At 45.5% G+C, this 15,583-nt stretch overlaps 1 protein-coding gene across 8 annotated transcripts in view; it reads right to left on the bottom strand.

Annotated features, from left to right (window-relative positions):
- The window catches only part of SCAF4 (SR-related CTD associated factor 4), a 152,421-nt gene that overhangs the window by 27,145 nt on the left and 109,693 nt on the right, over window positions 1–15,583 (bottom strand). For 5 of the 8 annotated variants that reach the window (XR_010407761.1, XR_010407762.1, XR_010407740.1 and 2 more), the window contains one exon: window positions 15,108–15,297. The exons of 2 other annotated variants lie outside the window; for them this stretch is intronic. The gene's annotated coding sequence lies outside the window, so the exon portion shown is untranslated. Of the gene's footprint in view, window positions 1–8,234; window positions 14,928–15,107; window positions 15,298–15,583 lie in introns of those variants that run through there. One more of the 8 variants, XR_010407757.1, reaches the window with a different exon arrangement.

Raw genomic sequence — 15,583 nt, 5'->3', positions numbered from 1 at the left:
CTGGCAATCAGTCCAGCGGGGACTCTCAGAGTGCGTTGGTGACGCCTGCTGGCGAGGGGTGGCATGACAAGTGTGTTCTACAAAGACAAAGGGAGGTGGTCTGGGACCCCGAAGTGGGGAATCTGGGAAAGGTGGGCTGGAAAGGAATCTTCTAACCCAGATCCTTGATGCCCAAAGTGTGGCCCTTGGACCAGGAACACTGGCATCACTGGGAGCTTGTTGGAAATGTAGAATCAGACTGCATTTTTATGAGATCCTCCAGGTGATCATATGTGCATTAGAGTGCAAGAAACATACTCCGGAAGATTTCATGACAACGGGTCAAAGGGCAATTCTGGAAGTAGAAAGCTACTTTCATTTCTTTAAGCTTGGTGCTACTCCTGTACCTGGGTCAAGCCCTTTGCCACACCAGTGAGTTAACGGAGGCCTTCCCCGCCCCCCACCACCCGCTTTTCTTAATTCCATTTTTATCATTATTTCCTCCTTATTCTCTTGAAGGCTTTTTTCCTTCTACGGGATCATGAAACAGGATTCCCATGGCAGAAAATTTGTTTTAATGTCTTATTTTCTGAATTCCTGTCTTAGAGTTCCTTGATGGTAAGCAAGAGAAATGAATTCTGGGGAATGTAAACAATAAATAAATAAGTACGTGGGGCGCCTGGATGCTCAGTCATTAAGCGTCTGCCTTTGGCTCAGGTCATGATCTCAGGGTCCTGGGATGGAGCCCCGTGTCGGGCTCCCTGCTCGGCGGGAAGCCTGCTTCTCCCTCTCCCACTCCCCCTGCTTGTGTTCCCTCTCTCACTGTGTCTCTCTGTCTGTCAAAATAAATAAATAAAATCTTTAAAAATAAATAAATAAATAAAAATAAAAATAAGTAAGTACGTAAGTAAATAATACCATTCATTGGATGGATATGGTGGTAGCTTAGAGAACAAAGAACAAGCCGAACAAGGAGGTCTTAGAAAGGACAGGAAGCAGGGCACTCCAGCGGCTGGCATTTCCAGGCAACCTTTGGGACCCACCTGTGCCAAATGTTTTCTGTGTCATTGATCAGTATGCAAATTCTTGGGACAGAGAGTCCATCTGGCCTAGTTTGGTCCATGCTTGGCCCTTGGAGAAGGGCGGGGCATCTTGATTTCAGGACCCATCAAAAGAGGATCTGATGAGTGAGTCTGGGTTCAGCTGCTCTCACAGTCAGCATCCATTCTGACTGCTTGGGTGTGAGGATATCCCTGCCATTCCAGTTGCTATACACTTTGACGATCAGCCCCGGAAGGGGTGCATCCCCAAAAGAAATCTGAGGTGTTTTAGCTGAAAAAGAAGGGGTGGATCCTAGGCAGGCAGACCCAATAGATGTTCTCTACATACATCTGCATTGTGAAACAGACAGGCACCAAGGTACTGACTGGGGAGGATGCAGGGAATGCATTTACTCTAAAACCCATGGACTTCTTATTCAAGGACCGATCTGTTTTGTAACCATTGATGCACACGATCGGGATGTTCAGCAAAATCTTGATGGTTTTTGGTTCTTTTTTTTTTTTTAATAAAGCTTTTATTTTATTTGTCAGAGAGAGAGAGAGCACGCACAAGCAGGGGGAGCGGCAGGCAGAGGGAGAAGCAGGCTTCCTGGTGAGCAGGGAGCCCGATGCAGGACTTGATCCCAGGACCCTGGGATCATGACCTGAGCTGAAGGCAGATGCTTAACCGACTGAGCCACCCAGGCGCCCCTGATGTTTGGTTCTTCAAGGCACATCTACTTTCTACCACATTATCAGATTAAAACAGAAATTACACAGTCGGAAGGGGCCTCCACCCTGCCAAGACTTGCGGCATCGGTCTCCCTTCTGACGTTCTAGCGTATTCACGGGAAATGTTATACAGATGGTGAGGGTCTGTCTTTTCTCTTTTTTCAAATAAAAAAGAATAAGAAAAGATGGTGTAGCTATGAAACACCCACTGTGTCACAGAGCCACGTCACATTTCTCTGGGAAAACATCGTGGGGAGTAAACGGCTGCAGTCCCATGGCAACATTCAACTGAACGATGCTCTGAGCTGAAACATGTTCCCTGGTCAGAAATTCGTGCCTACAAAGGGATACCATCCACCGAGTTACTCACCGTTAATTACGGATAATAAAGTCAGCCCACAGCCAGAGGAAATGAGTCTCAATCATGTAGCTTTATTGCCCCCTGGGAATTTTGCAAAGGACTGACCAACGTCCTCACAGAGTGAAATGAATGAGCCCGTGTATCACAGAGAGGACTCAGGGGCATGCCAGCCACCTTACAAAGCTTCTAACCTGCAAGAAAGCATTTTCTTTTTTTTAGAGAGTTATTTATTTATTTGAGAGAGAGAGAGAGTGTGCAAGCAGGGGGAGGGCAGAGGGAGAGGGAGAGAGAGAATCTCAAGCAGACTCCCTGCTGAGCCCAGAGCCTGACACAGGGCTCAATGTCACGACCTTGAGATCATAACCCTGAGATCATGACCCAAAGCCAAAATCAAGAGTCGGACGCTTAACTGGCTGAGCCATGCAGGCGTCCCGGAAAAAAACATTTTCTTTTCTGTTCTGAGCACTGATCACACTCTACATATAGCTGCTAATAATAATAATAATAATACAGCATTAGGGAAACAATGATGGTAGCCCCACACACACTTCCCATAGGCCTATCTCTATAAGCAGTGTGTTATATTCATTATGTCTACGTGAAGTCTTATTTCTCTGCTTCAAAACTGTTTCATGAGATAAGATAATCTATTTTTGTGTTGTTGGGGAGACTTGGCATCTATGGCCCAAGTAACTAGTATATGCACATTTCTTTGAATCCTCCTGCTTCATCTTGAAAATCCAAGTGATTTTTTACATTCCATGCCATAGTCTATCCCTGCATATTTTTAAAAGAGTTAATTTTTTATTTGAGAGAGAGAGTGGGAGAGGGTATGAGCAGGGGGAGGGGCAGAGGGAGAGAGAGAAGCAGACTCCCCACTGAGCAGAAGCCCCATGTGGGGCTTGATCCCAGGACCCCAGGATCATGACCTGAGCTGAAGGCAGATGCTTAACGGACTGACCCACCCAGGCACCCCTATCCTTGCATATTTTAAAAAGAAATCAATGTTTTCTCCCGGATTCTAGATGCACATTCGTTCTCTAGGAAGTGGTAGCAGGCATACATATCATGGTCACCTGACTGAGATGGCTCAGTGAGGAGCAAAGGGCTGGGGGCTCCCATCCTGGTTCTGTCGCCCTGTTCCAGGGTGGAAAAGGCCAGGAACTTAATTTCACTGCCCCTCAGTTTCCCTACTTGGACAATTAGGTGGCTGATTTCTGGTACACTTTCTAACGCAGCTCAGAAAGCCTACCATCCCGGTCCTCTTTGTTGTGGACTCCAGTGGGTAGAAAAGGAAGTCAGAAAGAGTGACCAGAAAGCCACCTCTTCTTTGTGTAATACATCTGGGCCTTCTCAGAAACTTACATCGGGAACTTTCCTTTGGAAGTCCCATCTCTGGTCCCCAGTCTTTGGGGAGCAGGTCCAGAAACTGAGTCCTAGAACTGAAAGCTGGAAGTACAAGAAAAAAGGATCTGAGAGTTTATTTTTTAAATACCAAATTCTTGATTAGGCCTCCTTCCACCCTCTGTTCTTTCTTCATCTGAACAGAGCGGCAATAGTGAGCGCCCGAGCACCCGCCACAGTCCTTGTCCCATTCTGTCTGACACCGTCCAAGCTGCGTGCTGAGAGGGTGGCTTATCAGAAGCTCAGAGGGATAAACCTAACCCAGGAGATTGAATTAAGACTGGAAAATATCTTGACAGGCTGGAATAATGGATGAAATCTAACATTTGAAATTTAATCAGGATAAATGTAAAGTCTGGCCGACAGGTTCAGAATACCAAGGGCACAAAAACAGCTGATCTCATGAAAAAGGCCTAGAATGTTCAGGTCACTACAATCTCAACCTGCACCAAAACCGTCAACAGGATGATTCCCCGCACCACCCCCCCGCCACCCTGCGGCTTCCCCTCACTGAAGCTAGCAACGTGTGGGCTTTGCTGAATAAAGTTCACTGAAGGGGTGCCTAGGGGGCTCAGGCAGTTAAGTTTCTGACTCTCTATCTCAGCTCAGGTCATGATCTCAGGGTCGTGAGTTCAAGCCCTGTGTTGGGCTCCATGCTGGGTATGGAGCCTACTTAAAATAAACAAATAAAGGGGGCGCCTGGGTGGCTCAGTTGGTTGGGCGACTGCCTTCGGCTCAGGTCATGATCCTGGAGTCCCGGGATCGAGTCCCGCATCGGGCTTCCTGCTCGGCAGGGAGTCTGCTTCTCCCTCTGACCCTCCTCCCTCTCATGCTCTCTGTCTCTCATTCTCTCTCTCAAATGAATAAATGGGAACTTAAAAAAATAAAAAATAAATAAACAAATAAAGCTCACCAAAGTAAGAGCAGAAAACTCTGCACCATCCTCTGCCCTGTGTTGTTAACCACATCTGTGTCATCAGTGTGACTCAGTGATGGGCAGCAAAGCAGACGAGGCCCAGAGGGAATGACAGACTCCAGGCAGGCAAGCGGTGACTATACACTCATGAAAAAAATTAGAACAAGGGAAATAATGTCTTAGTATTATTATTAGCAGAGTTTTGATCCCATTACGGCCCTGAAAGTTCCTGAGGATATCGGACCACAGTTTTGAGAACTACCTACCACCTTTCACTTCTCTGGCTTCAGGCATATCATCTAAACAAAAGCAGGAAGGTGAGAAGAGTTGAGCAGGTCACACTGTCTTCTTACCCAGAGAGGAAAAGCTTCCCTAGCAGGTCTGAGCTGCCTTCCTCTTGGTTCACTGGCCAGCCCTGTCACAGGATCTCAACTAGCTGTTGTCCAATATGAAAGCAAAGACCAAAACCCAACAAAGGTGTTGTGAAGTTTAAGGAAACAAAGAGAATCCAGAGAACAGAGTAACGAAAATTTTAAACCCATAATTACTTTCTTTGGAGAAGTAAGAGGACAATATTGGGTCCCTAAAATAAGAACAATATACTATTAAAAGTATTTTACAGGTGAAATAAAAATTCAACCAATGGGTTGAGAGATAAAGTGGAGGAAATCTCCCAGAAAAAAAAAAAATACAAAGCAAGTAAACAGAAGAAATTAAAAAAAAAAAAATTAGGATACATACACAAGGTGTAATCAGCCAGATCAGATAAATTGCACAAAGAAGCGAGAAAACAGAAAATTACCACGGAAATAATTCAAGAAAATGCTCAAGAATTTGAGCATTCCAAGAATGGTTCAGGAATTGAGAGAATTGAGTTTCCGGATTACAAGAGCCTACTACATGCCCAGCAGGAGGAAAACCTCGCAAGGTGGGTCATGATGGCATTTTCGAATTCTACAGATAGAGCAGAGAGAGAGAGGGAGACAGGCAGAGAGACAGAGACAAATTCTGAGAGAGAGAGAAGTCATACAAAAAAAATTTTTTTTGAGAGTTAAGTTGACTGTGTAGAATGTTGGGTTGAAAATAATTTGCCTTCAGAATTTTGAAGGGACTGCTTTATTGTCTTCTAGCTTCTGGGATTGCATCCCAATTTCTGTACATGAGCTCTCTCTCTCTCTCAAAATCTCTCTCAATCTGTCTTTCTCTCTCAATCTCTGTCTCTCTCCATATATATATATCCTATCGGTTCTTGTTGGTTCTATTTCTCCAAATGCCACATAATAAACTGGGCGGGCAGATTTCTATTATGACAGGGGAGCAGGGAAGACGGGTACTGGGGACTATTAGGAAAAAGAAGTACTTAAAAACTTCAGTCAGAGCAAAAACTTGTGTAAGAAAGGAAACATAGCCATGATGGGCTACTTGGCTTAGGAATGACTGTATTTTGTAGAATCATAACAAGTAAACTCTGACACATTGACTTAACCCCAAACCATCATGTAACTATTGGAATGAGAAGAAAATGAGGAGCAGTAAATGTTCTCAAGGTGCTAAATGATCTTCTTGTACATTAGGACCCTGCTATAGACTGAATATTTGTGTTCCCCCCAAATTCATATGTCAAAATCCTAACTTCCAATGTGATAGATAGTATTAGGTAAGGCCTTTGAAAGACTCTGCCCTGGGGCATCTGGGTGGCTCAGTCAGTTAAGCATCTGACTTCAGCTCAGGTCATGATCTTAGGGTCCTGGGGTCAAACCCCACGTGGAGCTCCCTGCTCAGTGGGGAGTCTGTTTCTCCCTCTGACCCTCCCCTGTGTTCATGCTCTCTCTCTCAAATAAATAAATAAAATCTTTTTTAAAAATTAAAAAAAGGAAGACCCTGCCCTATGAATGGGATAAATGCCCTTAGAAAAGAGACCTCAGTATGCTCCCCTCATGTGAGGTTAGAGTGAGCTTTCAGTGAACCAAAAAGCAGGTCCTCAATGGACACTGAACCTCTTGAACTTCCCAGCTTCCAGAACTGTGAGAAATAAATTTCTGTTGCTTATAAGCCACCCAGTCTGTGGTATTCTGTTACAGCAACCCTCACGGACTAAGACAGACCCAATAGACAATACACATACACTGAGAACTGGAGTATGCTAGAGCTTGAAGAATCCCTTGAAGTCCAAATCGCTTGACTGAATCACTCTGTACGATGAGAAATGGCCTCAGAGACAAGCCACAAAACGAGTCAGTGGTGGAGTTGGGATCAAAACCAGGTCTCTTGATTCCTTTCCCCAATTGCCTCCTCAAACAGGGATGCCAAGATTGTACCACTGGGGGTGGGGGCACTTTTGTCATTGTATTTCATGAAAATACACAGTCTAGGGAACACCAGCCTCCAAGGAATACAACGCAGTTGGCGCCTCCTGGAGTTGTGCAGTGGTCTTGTGCCCAAAGAGAGTATTCAAGCCATTTCCAGGCATAATTGTAAAAGCTCTTTTAAAAAAAAAATATTTATTTATTATTTATGTATTTATTTATTTAAGTTATCTCTTTTCCCAACATGGGGCTTGAATGCACGACTCCCAAGATTAAGAGTCGCGTGTTCTTCCGACTGAGCCACCCAGGCACCCCATCAAGAGCTCAGGCAGTGGCTGTAGAAACACTGTTTCTCCATCTGCAGCCATGGGACTCATGTGGACTCGACCCCCAGATCCTGGCCTCAGCTTAACTCTGCTCTCAGGACTTCATTCCACTAACAGAGGCTCTGAGGAGGAGTCACGCGCCCCTGAGAGGGTGTGTGGCCGACGATGCCACCAAGTTCGCCGAAGCAAGGTCTCCCTGTGGCCCTCCTGCCATCCTCCTTGCAGCGACCAACTGCTTTTTTCAGACTCTTCATTCGGTGCTGTAGTGAGCTCAGGAGCTTCACTGTTGCCATGGGTTACATGAATTCCAAACTAAGGATGGAACCACAACAGTCCCTTAAATATCAGGCCTCAAGTGGGAAGCGAAAAGAAGTGCTCCAGCACCTTGGAGGAGATGAGGCGACGTTATGACAAGGGGCAGATACGGAAGAGGAATATGGCTGAGCAACCAGCTGGATGGTGGCCGCCTGGGGCTGCAATTTGTTAACAGCTGCTAAAAAGATTCGCTCTCTGTGGGGCTTGCAAGTCATGGCAAATTCCCAGAGAAATGAGAATGAATGTCTGAACCTCAATCTTGTGCCGTCCAATATGGTAGCCACTGGCCACACGTGGCGACTAAGCTCTTGAAATGTGGCTGGTCTGAATGGAGATGTGCTGGCAGGAGGATGGCCACAGTGGCTGGGTAGGGGAATAAAAGTCGCTCTTTCATTGCACTTATCAAAATAAACTCCCGAGGGATTAAAAAGTTAAAAGCAAAAGCCTATGTAGAAAAACTAGGTGACTTTTGGATGGCACAGGAGTGTCTAAGAATATGGGAAACAGAAGAAATCACAAAGAGAATGACAGATTTGACTGCAAAAAAAAAAAAAAGAAAGAAAGAAAAGCTTTAGCTTTTTGTTTTGGACAAATATTAATTTTAAAAAGGATAAGAAGGGGCGCCTGGGTGGCGCAGTCGGTTAAGCATCTGGCTCTTGGTTTCAGCTCAGGTCATGATCTCAGGGTCGTGGGATGGAGCCCTGCATTAGGCTCTGTGCTCAGTGCAGAGTCTGCTTGAGATTCTCTCTCCCTCTCCCTGTCCCTCCCACTTGTACACTCTCTCTCTCAGATAAAAAAATAAATCTTAAAAAATAAAATAAAAAAGTAAAAGAAATGACCTTCAGGCCAGATAGGTACTTCTGGAAACATTTTCTCTTAAAAATATTTTTAATTGAAATATAATTGACATATAACATTGTGTAAGTTCAAGGTACACAACCTGTGGATTTAACACATTTATTACAATATTGCATATTCAATATGATTACCACCATTAGGCATACCTAATGCCTGTATCACATCACATAATTATTTTTTTGTGGTGGGAATAATTAAGATCAAGTCTCTTAGCCACTTTGTAGTTTATAATATAATATTGTTTATGATCATCATGCTGTGCATTAGATCTCCAGGACTTACTTATCGACTAGTTGCAAATTTGTAAAAAGCTTCAGCTTTTATAACATTATAGGTATAGATATGATTTAAAACCATATAAAATGGGAAATTATTTTCCATAAAGATCACATATAAAGTACAGAAAAAATTGATGATGTTCTAATACCCCAGGAATGGAATGAACAACTCCCAGAAGAAATACAGATGGCTGATAAACATTTAAGTGTCTACAAGTAATCAAAGGAAAGCAAATTAAAACTGCCATTAAAAGTTTAAAAAGTTAAATTAAGGCAAGTTGAAAACACTGTTTATTATGATTCAAGTTAACAAACTTTTGTTTTTGATGGAAGTCATACATAGCTGATGGGAATGTAAACGGGGAAAAATTTCTAGAAAGCAACTTGCAAAATGCATCAAGAGTCTAAAAACGTTCTACTCTTTGACCTGGAAATTTCACTTCTAAGGAAATTAACAGACCAATTTATGTGCAAGGATGTCCATATGTTCACTGTTCATAATGGCAAAATAACTGAAGCTGCTGAAAATATGCAAATAAATGATGCCACCATGAAAAAAAAAGATGTGCTGTAAGCATAAAATGCACACTGGGTTTCAAAGACTTAGTATGGGGGCTCCTGCATGGCTCATTTGGTTGAGCGACCAACTCTTGATTTCGGCTCAGGTCATGATCTCAGGGTCAGGAGACCTTCTCCAGGCTGGGCATGGAGTCTACTTAAGATTCTCTCTCTCCTTCTCCCTCTGCCCCTCCACCCCAACCCCTGCTTGAGTCTGCATTCTCTCGCTCTAAAAAACCAACCAAAACAAACAAGAAAACCCAAAGGCTTAGTATAAAAAAATGATGTAAAAAAATCACACTAATATTTTTCGATCGACTCTCTACAGTGGCCAATATACTGGGTTAAATATTGAGTTGTATAAAATATATCATTATATATTTGGTTATAATATCAGGTGAAATAAATTGGGTTAAATAACATGATTAAAATTGATTTCATCTCCTTTTCAGTGTGGCTACTAGAAAAGTTAAAATTCCATATGCAACTAGCTTTTGTGGCTCACGTTTGTGGGTTGCACTACATTTCTATGGGATAGAGCGGCTTTAGATCCGTGGGTAAATCCTCATCCTAACCCTATGTCCTCCCCAATTGTCTCTCCCACCCCAGGCTTTCCCTTTCTCTTTCCTTCTCTACATTTTATACTCTTTCAGCAGGAAACTAACTCACTTCTACCATTAAATGGGAAGAATAATAGCTAACATTTTTTAAAAAGATGTATTTATTTATTTGAGAGAGAGAGAGACAGTGCATGCATTTGTGCACGCGTTTGTGCCCGTGGGGGAGGGAGGGGCGGAAGGACAGAAACTCAGGCAGACTCCCCGCTGAGCACAGAGCCTGAGGCTTTATCTCTCCACCCAGAGATCAGAGATCGGGACCGGAGCCAAAACCAAGAGTCAGAAGCTCAACCAACTAAGCCACCCAGGCGCCCCGCTAATATTTTAAAAAAGGCTCTATGTGCTAAGTACGTTACCTGTCTTATGTCATATAATCCCCCCAACTATCATCTAAGGTAGGTAACATCATTGACACAGGGCATCTCAGCTATGTGCCCAAGGTCATACAGCCAATTAGTAGAGACGCTAGGACCCAAACCCCAGGTAGCCTGTCTCCCAAACCTGTCTGCTCTGTACTGCGTAAGAGAAATCGAAATTGGGAAATCTTGAGAGAAACCTCTTCGGAACAATCGACGGTGTTTTCCCACTTGCACTGCCATGATGCCCTGGGGAAGACATTGAAGCTTAAAAGCTAATGGTTGGTTCCTGAAATGTGCCCATCAATGCTGTGGATGGCATTGTGTCTCCCGGGTTGGGTCACCGCAGCTGAGACAGCACATTCCTGAAAATTTCTTACACATTAGGAGCCTCTTGAGGAGGCTTTTAGCCTTGGAAGATGTGAACAAATGGGTTAGAATCAGTAAGAGGATGTAGGGACTTCAAGTGGCATAGGACAAAGGAATGACCCAGTGGGGAGGGGCCAGGAATGCTGGGCTGAAAATTGGTGAACAGAAGGAGGTTAGAGGCATATTGTCCATGATAGAAGATTCTCAGGTTTTCAGGAGGAAAATATGTAAGATGTGTGAACAATAAAACAACCATTATGGGGATGGTTGCAAACTGGATTTCTAGAAAGAAAATTTAGCCATTGACCTGGTGGGTTGACCACATCCAAGTGCCTTAAGCTGTGACCTCAAACCATGGTGCCTCATCCAGTGGCAAAGTTGGCTGCTCGCTAATTATTAAGAAAAATATTTAAGTACCCAACATGGCGGAGGATTTACTTTGTATGTGTTTTAAAGTGGACGGCTGTGTTATCCCGATAATGAGCTCCCGCTCCAGACCGTCTCCCATGCTTTAGAGAGCAGAGAGGAAAGGGTGGGGTCAGTGTTAGCTCCGTGACTGGTCCCCAGAGCTCTCTCACCTGTGCCGCAGCCTAGGACCCCAAAGGAATACATCTGTCCCTTGTTCCCAGGCAGAAATGAAATTTGAGAACAAATGGTTTAACGGATGATACAAGAGAATCAAAGGGATCGTGGTAGGTCAGATGATGCTTCAGACAGCAGGCGGGGGAGAAGATGATTTGCACAGGGAACCCAGAAGCTTTAGGGATTTGGAGATCGAGGTGCAATGATGTGGATAGAGGAGTGCCTTGAATCCAGGTAGATTGGGTTTAGATCTCAGGGCTGGCCCTTAGAAGCTTATGGGAGTCTGTGTGGAGTTTTTTCCCCCCCACTCCAACAACCAATTCTCTGCCAACTGGGTGTCCAATAATCCATTCAGGGCTGATACGGGCTGACATTATCTACCCACATTTCTGCCTGGCTGACTACGAACTTGAGGTTCCCATACCACCACCATCCCACGCCCCTGGTTTGGTAATTTGTTAGATCAACTCACAGTACCCAGGAAAAAACTTTACTGACTTTGCTGGTTTATCATAAAGGTTACGACTGGTGCCCGTTGGTGTCGGAGAATTGGTGTTGAAACAGACGAGCTGAGGCCCCAGGCATCACAGACCAGAGACAAGCAGTCCCCTGGGTGCTCTTTCCAAATCCTGACCCAGAGGATCTCAGCACAATAAAATGACTACAGCTTCATGTCACTTTTGGGGCGCTGGTTTATTATGCAGTCATAGATAAATGGACCCAGGTGGTCCACCTTCAGAGTTGTAAGGATCACAGAGAACAACATATGGCCATCACCTAATCTGGGGCCTGACCTACAGCAAATCTTATCTTCGTTATTGAAAATGAAAGGATCATAAGCTACTCGCTGTATTTGGCCCATCAGTCTCCTTTGCCCCACTCCCCCCTGCCCCTCCCCCACACTTCCAGGAACTCTGAGAGTCAACTCAGCGTAGCAAAGACCCTCCTCCACAAGTTCCAACCACTTTGAGGGTCTTTAAATGTCTTTCTAGCTGGTCTGAAGCCAGCTTTATGTTAAATGAAGCCCCTCTGCCCACCTGTCTTTATTCTCTTGCTTTTTGGAAGCCCAAATCCACTTTGACCTGGGGCTGACCCTAAAATTATTCTGCAGGCTGTCAACTCAGGTCCATCCGATCCTGCAAAGTGGGGGAGGCCAGGTGTGAAACCTGCAGGGCCCCAGCTGGGCATGGAAATAGTTTTCCCTGCTCCCTCCCTTGGCCCTCAGTTTGCCTCACCCGGTGGAATCCTGCCCCGGAATCCTGTCATTTCTCTGTGCTCCGATCTGCCAAGGATGCAAGGAACATAGGTTCTCCACCCTCTCTTTGGGGCTCTGAGGCAGACAAGACACCACCCACTCACTCTGTGGTGTGTCTCAAACGAGGTGCGTCTCCGGCTCTTCCTCTTTTTTTCCTCTCCAGGTCGAGTTGTGAAACACTTGGCACTAACACAGACCCGGAGTCCAAGATCAAACAAACCAAAGCAAACTTCGTAACCATGGAAACAAACGATTGCATGAGATGATTGCTGCATTCAGGTGAGGAAAGCCCAGGAACTTCCTGTGCCTTGGCCACAGGTGTGGATGGCCACGTGGGGCTAGACAAGGACCCGGCAAAGCTGCCCCACGTCCTACTATCCACATGGAACTGCTGAAAGGCAGATCCACGTGGGGTGAATACGCTTATGGTTCCCGTTGTATGGATGAGCAGACAGAAGCTTAGAGGGTTAGTCCAGGGCCACAGAGCCAAAACAAGACAAGGCTGGGATTTGAACCCAATCTGTCCAGTTGAAAGTCTAGCCTCCCAACCCCCAGCGCGTACCACATCCTCTGCTATAAATTCTGGCTCTGTTGCTGGGTTACACAGAAAAAACCCAGTGAGCTCCACGGATCTTTACCGAAACCCTATTCCAGGTGATGTACTGTGTCAGGAGCTGTGCGGGATAAAAAATGACTGAGACAGAGGAAGATAGCTGATAGTAGAGAAACAACAATTCTTTCTAAAGATTCTTGTATAAAATGTCATGAAAAGCCCCCTACCCCTTCACAGAGCTCTCAGGCAGTCAACTAAACCATCCAGGACATTCCCTTAGCAGGAAGGAACACTCCAAAGAGCTGTCCAGGGCTGAACTGTGTCCCACAAAAGGACGTATTGAATTCTAGCAAGAATGGAGAGAAGACAATGGGAAAAGACACAGAGTGAAGATGGCCATCTCCCAGCCAAGAAATGTCAGGGATTTCTGGCAACACCAGAAGCTAAAACAGAGAGCATGGGCTAAATTCCTTCCTTCTCCAAGAAAGAACCAACTCTGCCAACTGACACATTGATTTTGGACTTCTGCCTTCCAGAACTCCAAGAGAATACATTTTTGCTGTTTTAAGCCAGCTGGTTTGTAGCCCCTTGTTATGACAGCCCCAGGAAGTGAATACACCTACCTTCCATTTCACCGTGGTTCCTGTGTTGTGGGAGGAAAGTAGTCTCTTCTTAACCTTGTGATCTCTCATTCTTCCTGTGTCTCCTCAAAGACCTCCAAATCCTTCACCTAAGCTTGTGTCCTTCCAACCAGCTTGTCTGCTAGGAGCACGCCCTCCTACTCTAGGGTCATGGCTCCTCAGTGCCATTCACGTATCCCTCTGCTTCCCCAAACCCCTGAAATGCACATTCAACCCTTTGCTTTCTCTGCATCCCTCCTGATTAATTACCCTCAGCAAAGGATTGACTCTGCCCAAGGGATGGATGGAGGAAGTGAAGCCGGAGACGTAGGATGAGAGCAGACGCTGAGCAGGAAGAAAGTCCTATAGAATCTGATAAGGTGTTTCAGTTCCATAACCTAGGGGAAGGAAAGCTACGGAAGCAGGAGAGTTCATTTATTTACATATACTTTTTTTTTTTTTTTTGCGAGAGAAGGAGATGGTGGGGGGAGTGAGAGGGAGAGAGAGAATCTTAAGCAGACTCCATGCTGAGCGCAGAGACTGACATGGGGCTCCATCTCACGACCCTGAGATCGTGAGCTGAGCCGAAACCAAAAGTTGGTGGCTTAACCAACTGAGCCACCCAGGCACCCCTTATTTACATATACTTATTGAGTCCCTGCTGTATGCTAGGTATGGTGCTAAATGCTGGAGAAGTGCATCAGGTAGGAATGCTTTCAGTGGTAAATGACAGGACCCGTAATGGACTTAAACCATAAGTACATTTATTGTTCATTTAACAAGCAGTCTGGAGGGAGATGGGATGTCTTCAAGGACCCAGGTTTTCCAAACTTCTTTCTCCACTGCCCTCAACATGTTGATTTCGAGTCTTGTGTTTGTTGCCTCATGGTATGGAATGCTGACCACTTTGACTAAGATGGATGTTATAAGCCGATGTGTATCTCCCCAACATTCCTGTGTTGGAGTCCTAACCCCCACTACCTCAGAATGTGGCTCTACTTGGAGATGGCGCCTATAAAGAGGCAGCTAAGGTAAAATGAGGTTATATGGGTGGGCTCTAATCCAACATGACTGGTGTCCTTATAAGAGGAGATTAGGACCCAGAAAGGCACAGAGACACCTGGGATGCATGCGCACGGAGGAAAGACCATGTGAGGGCAATGAGAGGTAACCACCTGAAGCCAAGGAGAGGGGCCTCAGGAGAAACCAGCCCTGCCACCTTGATCTTGGACTTCCAGCCTCCAGACTGTGAGAAAATAAATTTTTTTAAAGATTTTTATTTATTTATTTGAGAGACAGCACAAGTGGGAGGAGGGGCCAAGGGAGAGGGAGAGGGAGAAGCAGACTCTCTGCTGAGCAGGGAGCCTGATGTAGGGCTTGATCCCAGGACGCTGGGATCATGACCTGAGCTGAAGGCAGATGCTTAACTGACTGAGCCACACAGGCATCCCAGTGAATTTGTTGTTTAAGCCGCGCAGTCTGTGCATTCTGTTATGGTAGCCCTAGAAAATGAATACAAATGGGGAATACAGGGAAAACCAGACTGGGGGTTGGGGGGAGGCAGGAGGAGGAAGCCAGCTTCTGTGCATTGATTTAAACTCTTCCCTCCCCCATCAATCAGGCTCAGCGAGGCCCCCCTCATGCCCCCATGTCACACTGCACATCTTAGAGACCTCACTCACCTTGGGACTCGTGTCAGTGCAGAAGGATCCCCTGCCCCCACTGGACTGTGAACTGCTCATTCTGTGTTGAACATCCCACAAGGCTGTTTTGAAGGGAGAAAGATGTGTTGTTCCTTCATTTACTGCATGATGAGCTATCTCCGTGCGCTGGAGTCATGTTCATTCTCCATGCACCTGCAGCTGTCAAGGTCTGCAGTTTAACAGAATTAAAAGAAAGTGATCATGACTTGGAGAACCTAGTAAAGTGCCCAAAGATGTTGTAGGTTCTCCAAATCCTTCATGATAAAGTAGAGGCTGAGTCTCGGTGGTAATCCTGAGAGTGCTGGGGTAACCCACGTTTCTTGAGTCCCGTGCAGTATGTGTATATCAGCATGGGTGTGTGTGTGTGTGCAAGTGTGCACCCATGTGTGTCTGATGAGGCTGTGAGCACGGACGAGGTGGACAGATAGCTGCCTGGGGTGGGAGACTGGTTTCTC

This window comes from Mirounga angustirostris, unplaced genomic scaffold (genome assembly GCF_029215605.1).
Source record: "Mirounga angustirostris isolate CCGP_5_RB_7025 unplaced genomic scaffold, mMirAng1.0.hap1 SCAF_1, whole genome shotgun sequence".
Lineage (NCBI taxonomy): Eukaryota > Metazoa > Chordata > Mammalia > Carnivora > Phocidae > Mirounga > Mirounga angustirostris.
The sequence above is the reverse complement of the archived record's forward strand: the minus strand, read 5'-3'. Positions and strand labels throughout refer to the sequence as shown.